The following is a 7,079-nucleotide window of genomic DNA, read 5'->3' as shown; positions in this document are numbered from 1 at the left end:
GTGACAGCTTCCGCTGGCACTTAGAAAATTTTTAAAATGAAAATAAACAGTTCTGCACATACGTGCCGACTATATTTTGCGAAAGGGGGGTAAAGTGATGAGTACACTAACTGGGGGGACCAAGTACATAAAGCCTACCCCTGGTACCTCAGAGAGGCCGAATTTTCGAATTCTGAGGCCGAGCTGGGGAACCAGACGAGGCGGACACTTTTCCGAGCGAGAGCCGATGGCACTTAGAAAATTTTCGGCTAAGTCGGCAGGACTTCCAGAGCGAGAGGCCGAATATTCGTCATCTGTGGCCGACCGGGGAACCAGCGAAGGCGGATAGGCGGTCACGGAGGTCCCGCCGGCTGGTCCGCGGGCCAATTTGGGTCCCGTAATTTAGCGGTCGCGGTCCGGAATCCACGCCGAGCGGGGAACCAGCGGAGGCGGATAGGCGGTCACGGAGGTCCCGCCGGCTGGTCCGCGGGCCAATTGGGGTCCCGTAAGTTAGCGGTCGCGGCCCGGAATTCGCGCCGGCCGGGGAACCAGCGCAGGCGGATAGGCGGTCACGGAGGTCCCGCCGGCTGGTCCGCGGGCCAATCGGGGTCCCGTAAGTTAGCGGTCGCGGCCCGGAATTCGCGCCGGCCGGGGAACCAGCGCAGGCGGATAGGCGGTCACGGAGGTCCCGCCGGCTGGTCCGCGGGCCAATCGGGGTCCCGTAAGTTAGCGGTCGCGGCCCGGAATTCGCGCCGGCCGGGGAACCAGCGCAGGCGGATAGGCGGTCACGGAGGTCCCGCCGGCTGGTCGCGGGCCAATCGGGGTCCCGTAAGTTAGCGGTCGCGGCCCGGAATTCGCGCCGGCCGGGGAACCAGCGCAGGCGGATAGGCGGTCACGGAGGTCCCGCCGGCTGGTCCGCGGGCCAATCGGGGTCCCGTAAGTTAGCGGTCGCGGCCCGGAATTCGCGCCGGCCGGGGAACCAGCGCAGGCGGATAGGCGGTCACGGAGGTCCCGCCGGCTGGTCCGCGGGCCAATCGGGGTCCCGTAAGTTAGCGGTCGCGGCCCGGAATTCGCGCCGGCCGGGGAACCAGCGCAGGCGGATAGGCGGTCACGGAGGTCCCGCCGGCTGGTCCGCGGGCCAATCGGGGTCCCGTAAGTTAGCGGTCGCGGCCCGGAATCCGCGCCGGCCCGCAGCCACCGCCAGGCGGATAGGCTGTCACGGAGGTCCCGCCGGCCGGTCCGCGGGGGGAACTGCGCCCTCTGGCGGACACGCCATTGTAAATGAATGGGGTTTGGCACTTAGTGCATTTTTCGCCGAAGCCGACGAGCGCTCCGGGCGAGGAGGCCGGATTCTCGCCATCCGTGGCCGGCCGGGGAACCGGCCAAGGCGGATAGGCGGTCACGGGGGTCCCGCCGGCTGGTCCGCGGGCCAATTGGGTCCCGTAAGTTAGCGGTCGCGGCCCGGAATCCGCGCCGGCCAGCAGCCACCGGGAGGCGGATAGGCTGTCACGGAGGTCCCGCCGGCTGGTCCGCGGGCCATTTAGGGTCCCGCGAGTGAGCGGTCGCGGTCCGGAATCCAGGCCGGCCAGGAGGCACCGCCAGGCGGATAGGCGGTCACGGAGGTCCCGCCAGCTGGTCCGCGGGCCATTTATGGTCCCGTAAGTTAGCGGTCGCGGCCCGGAATGCACGCCGGCCAGGAGGCACCGCCAGGCGGGTAGGCTGTCACGGAGGTCCCGCCGGCCGGTCCGCGGGCCAATTACCTCCAGCCGAGCGGATATGAACTTTATTAGCACCTTCTACGAGATGGCGGAGCCTTATTCGACAACCAGCACCTCGGCTTAGCATTTTCCACGGCCCGCTGATCTTCCAGAAGACGTCCAGCCGGTTTCCTCCTCACATTTTAAGCCGGCCGAGGCTTCCGGCACCCCGGCTAAGCTTTCTCCACGGCCCGCTGAGCTTCCAGGGGACCTCCGGCCGGTTCTCCCGGTGCCTCGCGCCTCGCTTTGTGAGCCGGCCGAGGCTTCCAGCACCTCGGCTGAGCGTTTCCCACGGCCCGCTGAGCTTCCAGGGGACCTCCAGCCGGTTCTCCCGGTGCCTCGCGCCTCGCTTTGTGAGCCGGCCGAGGCTTCCAGCACCTCGGCTGAGCGTTTCCCACGGCCCGCTGAGCTTCCAGGGTACCTCCAGCCGGTTCTCCCGGTGCCTCGCGCCTCGCTTTGAGAGCCGGCCGAGGCTTCCAGCACCTCGGCTGAGCGTTTTCGGCGGCCCGTTGCTCTCCCGGAGGTCGCAACGGGGAGTTACCTCCCTCTCGCGGACACGGCGAGTAAATACACCGCCTCTCGCACTTGGCGCACACTCACTCGCATTGCTACGCCTCCCGTGGCACTTTAAGCGGCCGAACGGCGGGAGTAACTACGACTCTCTTAAGGTAGGCTCACTTGACTATTTATTCATGTATTTATTTATTTTTGACGGTTCGCGGAGGCGATGACGCTCCGCGCGGGTAAACGGCGGGAGTAACTGTGACTCTCTTAAGGTAGGCTCACTTGACATCTATTTATTTATGTATTTATTTATTTTTGACGGTTCGCGGAGGCGATGACGCTCCGCGCGGGTAAACGGCGGGAGTAACTGTGACTCTCTTAAGGTAGGCTCACTTGACATCTATTTATTTATGTATTTATTTATTTTTGACGGTTCGCGGAGGCGATGACGCTCCGCGCGGGTAAACGGCGGGAGTAACTGTGACTCTCTTAAGGTAGGCTCACTTGACATCTATTTATTTATGTATTTATTTATTTTTGACGGTTCGCGGAGGCGATGACGCTCCGCGCGGGTAAACGGCGGGAGTAACTGTGACTCTCTTAAGGTAGGCTCACTTGACATCTATTTATTTATGTATTTATTTATTTTTGACGGTTCGCGGAGGCGATGACGCTCCGCGCGGGTAAACGGCGGGAGTAACTGTGACTCTCTTAAGGTAGGCTCACTTGACATCTATTTATTTATGTATTTATTTATTTTTGACGGTTCGCGGAGGCGATGACGCTCCGCGCGGGTAAACGGCGGGAGTAACTGTGACTCTCTTAAGGTAGGCTCACTTGACATTTATTTATTTATGAATTTATTTATTTTTGACGGTTCGCGGAGGCGATGACGCTCCGCGCGGGTAAACGGCGGGAGTAACTGTGACTCTCTTAAGGTAGCCTGACTCGACGTCTTTTTCAACGGTGGCTGGAGGACCCGGGCGGTTCTCGGGGGTGCGTCGCTCCTCACTTTTGACGCCCGAGGAGGCTCCCGGCACCTCGGCTACGCGTTTTCGGCGGCCCGCTGAGCTTCCAGAAGACCTCCAGCCGGTTCTCCCGGTGCTTTCCTCCTCACGTTTTAAGCCGGCCGAGGCTCCCGGCACCCCGGCCAAGCGTTTCCCACGGCCCGCTGAGCTTCCAGGGGACCTCCGGCCGGTTCTCCGCGCGCTTTCCTCCTCACTTTTAAGCCGGCCGAGGCTTCCGGCACCCCGGCCAAGCGTTTCCCACGTCCCGCTGAGCTTCCAGGGGACCTCCGGCCGGTTCTCCGCGCGCTTTCCTCCTCACATTTTAAGCCGGCCGAGGCTCCAGGCACCCCGGCTAAGCTTTCTCCACGGCCCGCTGAGCTTCCAGGGGACCTCCGGCCGGTTCTCCGCGCGCTTTCCTCCTCACTTTTAAGCCGGCCGAGGCTTCCGGCACCCCGGCCAAGCCTTTCCCACGGCCCGCTGAGCTTCCAGGGGACATCCAGCCGGTTCTCCGCGCGCCCCCCTCCTAACTCGACGCCCGAGGAGGCTCCAGGCACCCCGGCCGAGCCTTTTCGGCGGCCCGCTGATCTCCCGGAGGTCGCAACGGGGAATTGCCTCCCTCTCGCGGACACGGCGCGTAAATGCACCGCCTCTCGCACTTTGCGCACACTCACTCGCATCGCTACGCCTCCCGTGGCACTTTAAGCGACCGGGACCACCGCGAGCGCGGGCGATGACTAAGAGGCTCCCCGGCCGGCCTCGCGGAGCTCCGACGCTCCCCCGCGGGACTTCCGGCGGCCGGCCGGAGCCTCGGCACGGCTGCCGCACTCCCTAATAACACCCCGCGGACCCCCGCGAGCCGAACGCTCGCTGCCGCGGGCGACCCGTGCCAAGGCGGACGCGTGACGGCGCGGGAGCCCTCGGCACTATATCACGGTCACGTATGTAGTCAAATCGTGTAAAATCACCGTTAGTTTATTCATAATATAGGTAATAATTAAATAAATATTAACATCGCGTATATCATTAATAAACACATGTATGTATTTATTTAATAATTAAATAAATATTAACATCGCGTATAATCATGCGCAATACTTCGTGGCCGACCGGGGAACCGGCGAAGGCGGACGCATCGCGGCGCGAGAGCCGTTGGCACTTTGGAAAAATAAATAAATAAATAAATAAATAAATAATAATTCGCCGACCGGGCTCCGGGGGGAGAGGCCGATTTTTGGCCGTTCGTGGCCGACCGGGGAACCGGCGAAGGCGGACGCATCGCGGCGCGAGAGCCGTTGGCACTTTGGAAAAATAAATAAATAAATAAATAAATAATTCGCCGACCGGGCTCCGGGGCAAGAGGCCGAATTTTCGCTCGTTCGGGCCGACCGGGGAACCGGCGAAGGCGGACGCAGCGCGGCGCGAGAGCCGTTGGCACTTTGAAAAAAAAAAAAAAAAAAAAATTCGCCCACCGGGCTCCGGGGGAAGAGGCCGGCTTTTCGCCGTTCGCGGCCGACCGGGGAACCGGCGAAAGCGGACGCGCTCTCTAACGAGCCCCGCCGGCCGGAGGAAGTGCGCCCTCTGGCGGACACGCCGTTGTAAATGAATGGGGTTTGGCACTTAGTGCATTTTTCGCCCAAGTCGAAGCGCGCTCCGGGCGAGGAGGCCGGATTCTCGCCACCCGTGGCCGGCCGGGGAACCGGCCAAGGCGGACGCGCTCTCTAACGAGCCCCGCCGGCCGGAGGAAGTGCGCCCTCTGGCGGACACGCCGTTGTAAATGAATGGGGTTTGGCACTTGGTGCATTTTTCGCCCAAGTCGAAGCGCGCTCCGGGCGAGGAGGCCGGATTCTCGCCACCCGTGGCCGGCCGGGGAACCGGCGAAGGCGGATAGGCTTTCACGGAGGATCCGCCGGCTGGTCCGCGGGCCGATTAGGGTCCCGCGAGTGAGCGGTGGCGGTCCGGAATCCAGGCCGGCCAGGAGGCACCGCCAGGCGGATAGGCTTTCACGGAGGAGCCGCCGGCTGGTCCGCGGGCCGTTTAGGGTCCCGCGAGTGAGCGGTGGCGGTCCGGAATCCAGGCCGGCCAGGAGGCACCGCCAGGCGGATAGGCTTTCACGGAGGACCCGCCGGCTGGTCCGCGGGCCGTTTAGGGTCCCGCGAGTGAGCGGTCGCGGTCCGGAATCCAGGCCGGCCAGGAGGCACCGCCAGGCGGATAGGCTTTCACGGAGGACCCGCCGGCTGGTCCGCGGGCCGTTTAGGCTCCCGTAAGTTAGCGGTCGCGGTCCGGAATACAGGCCGTCCAGGAGGCACTGCCAGGCGGATACACTCTCTAACGAGCCCCGCCGGCTGGTCCGCCGGGGGAAGTGCGCCCTCTGGCGGACACGCCGTTGTAAATGAATGGGGTTTGGCACTTAGTGCAATTTTCGACCAGCGGCAACGCAGGCTGACGGGCGGCCGCTTCCACGGGCCGGTACTACTCTACGGAGGCGCTAGCCGCCTCCGGTGGGGGCCGTGTGATCTCGCTGGATGCCCGAGGACCTTCCGCGAGGCCCGGCCGCAGCTTTTACGCGCGCCCGGTCCTATTACCTGGTGGAAGCTGGAGGCCGGGGCTCCGCAGCTCGCCGCCCGGGGACCTTCCGCGAGGCCCGGCCGCAGCTTTTACGCACCACCGCTGCTATTCTCTGGCTCCGGCTTCGTCCCGGAGGGTGCTTGGGGAACGGCGGCGCACACCGCGAACGGCCGGTGGCGGTCGGCTGGTGGCGGTCGGCTGGTGGCTGTCGGCTGGTGGCGGTCGGGGGTGGCGCTTGGGGATGGCGCTTGGGGATGGTGGCTGTCGGCTGGTGGCGGTCGGCTGGTGGCGGTCGGCTGGTGGCGGTCGGCTGGTGGCGGTCGGGGGTGGCGCTTGGGGATGGCGCTTGGGGATGGTGGCTGTCGGCTGGTGGCGGTCGGCTGGTGGCGGTCGGGGGGTGGCGGTCGGGGATGGCGCTTGGGGATGGTGGCTGTCGCCTTGTGGCGGTCGGCTGGTGGCGGTCGCCTTGTGGCGGTCGCCTTGTGGCGGTCGGGGATGGCGCTTGGGGATGGTGGCTGTCGCCTTGTGGCGGTCGGCTGGTGGCGGTCGCCTTGTGGCGGTCGCCTTGTGGCGGTCGGGGATGGCGCTTGGGGATGGTGGCTGTCGCCTTGTGGCGGTCGGCTGGTGGCGGTCGGCTGGTGGCGGTCGGGGGGTGGCGGTCGGGGATGGCGCTTGGGGATGGTGGCTGTCGCCTTGTGGCGGTCGGGGGGTGGCGGTCGGGGATGGCGCTTGGGGATGGTGGCTGTCGCCTTGTGGCGGTCGGCTGGTGGCGGTCGGCTGGTGGCGGTCGGCTGGTGGCGGTCGGGGGGTGGCGGTCGGGGGTGGCGCTTGGGGATGGTGGCTGTCGCCTTGTGGCGGTCGGCTGGTGGCGGTCGCCTTGTGGCGGTCGGGGGGCGGCGGTCGGGGGTGGCGCTTGGGGATGGTGGCTGTCGGCTGGTGGCGGTCGGCTGGTGGCGGTCGGCTGGTGGCGGTCGGCTGGTGGCGGTCGGGGGTGGCGCTTGGGGATGGCGCTTGGGGATGGTGGCTGTCGCCTTGTGGCGGTCGGCTGGTGGCGGTCGCCTTGTGGCGGTCGGGGATGGCGCTTGGGGATGGTGGCTGTCGCCTTGTGGCGGTCGCCTTGTGGCGGTCGCCTTGTGGCGGTCGGGGATGGCGCTTGGGGATGGTGGCTGTCGCCTTGTGGCGGTCGGCGGTGGTGGTTTGGGACCGGCGTCCGGCGCAAAGTGCGTGTTGCGCGGGCCGGAGAAAATTTAGGCCAGGGGCCCGCCGC

Source organism: Syngnathus scovelli, unplaced genomic scaffold, assembly GCF_024217435.2.
Source record: "Syngnathus scovelli strain Florida unplaced genomic scaffold, RoL_Ssco_1.2 HiC_scaffold_127, whole genome shotgun sequence".
NCBI classification, from domain to species: Eukaryota; Metazoa; Chordata; class Actinopteri; order Syngnathiformes; family Syngnathidae; genus Syngnathus; species Syngnathus scovelli.
This window is presented reverse-complemented; position numbering follows the sequence as displayed.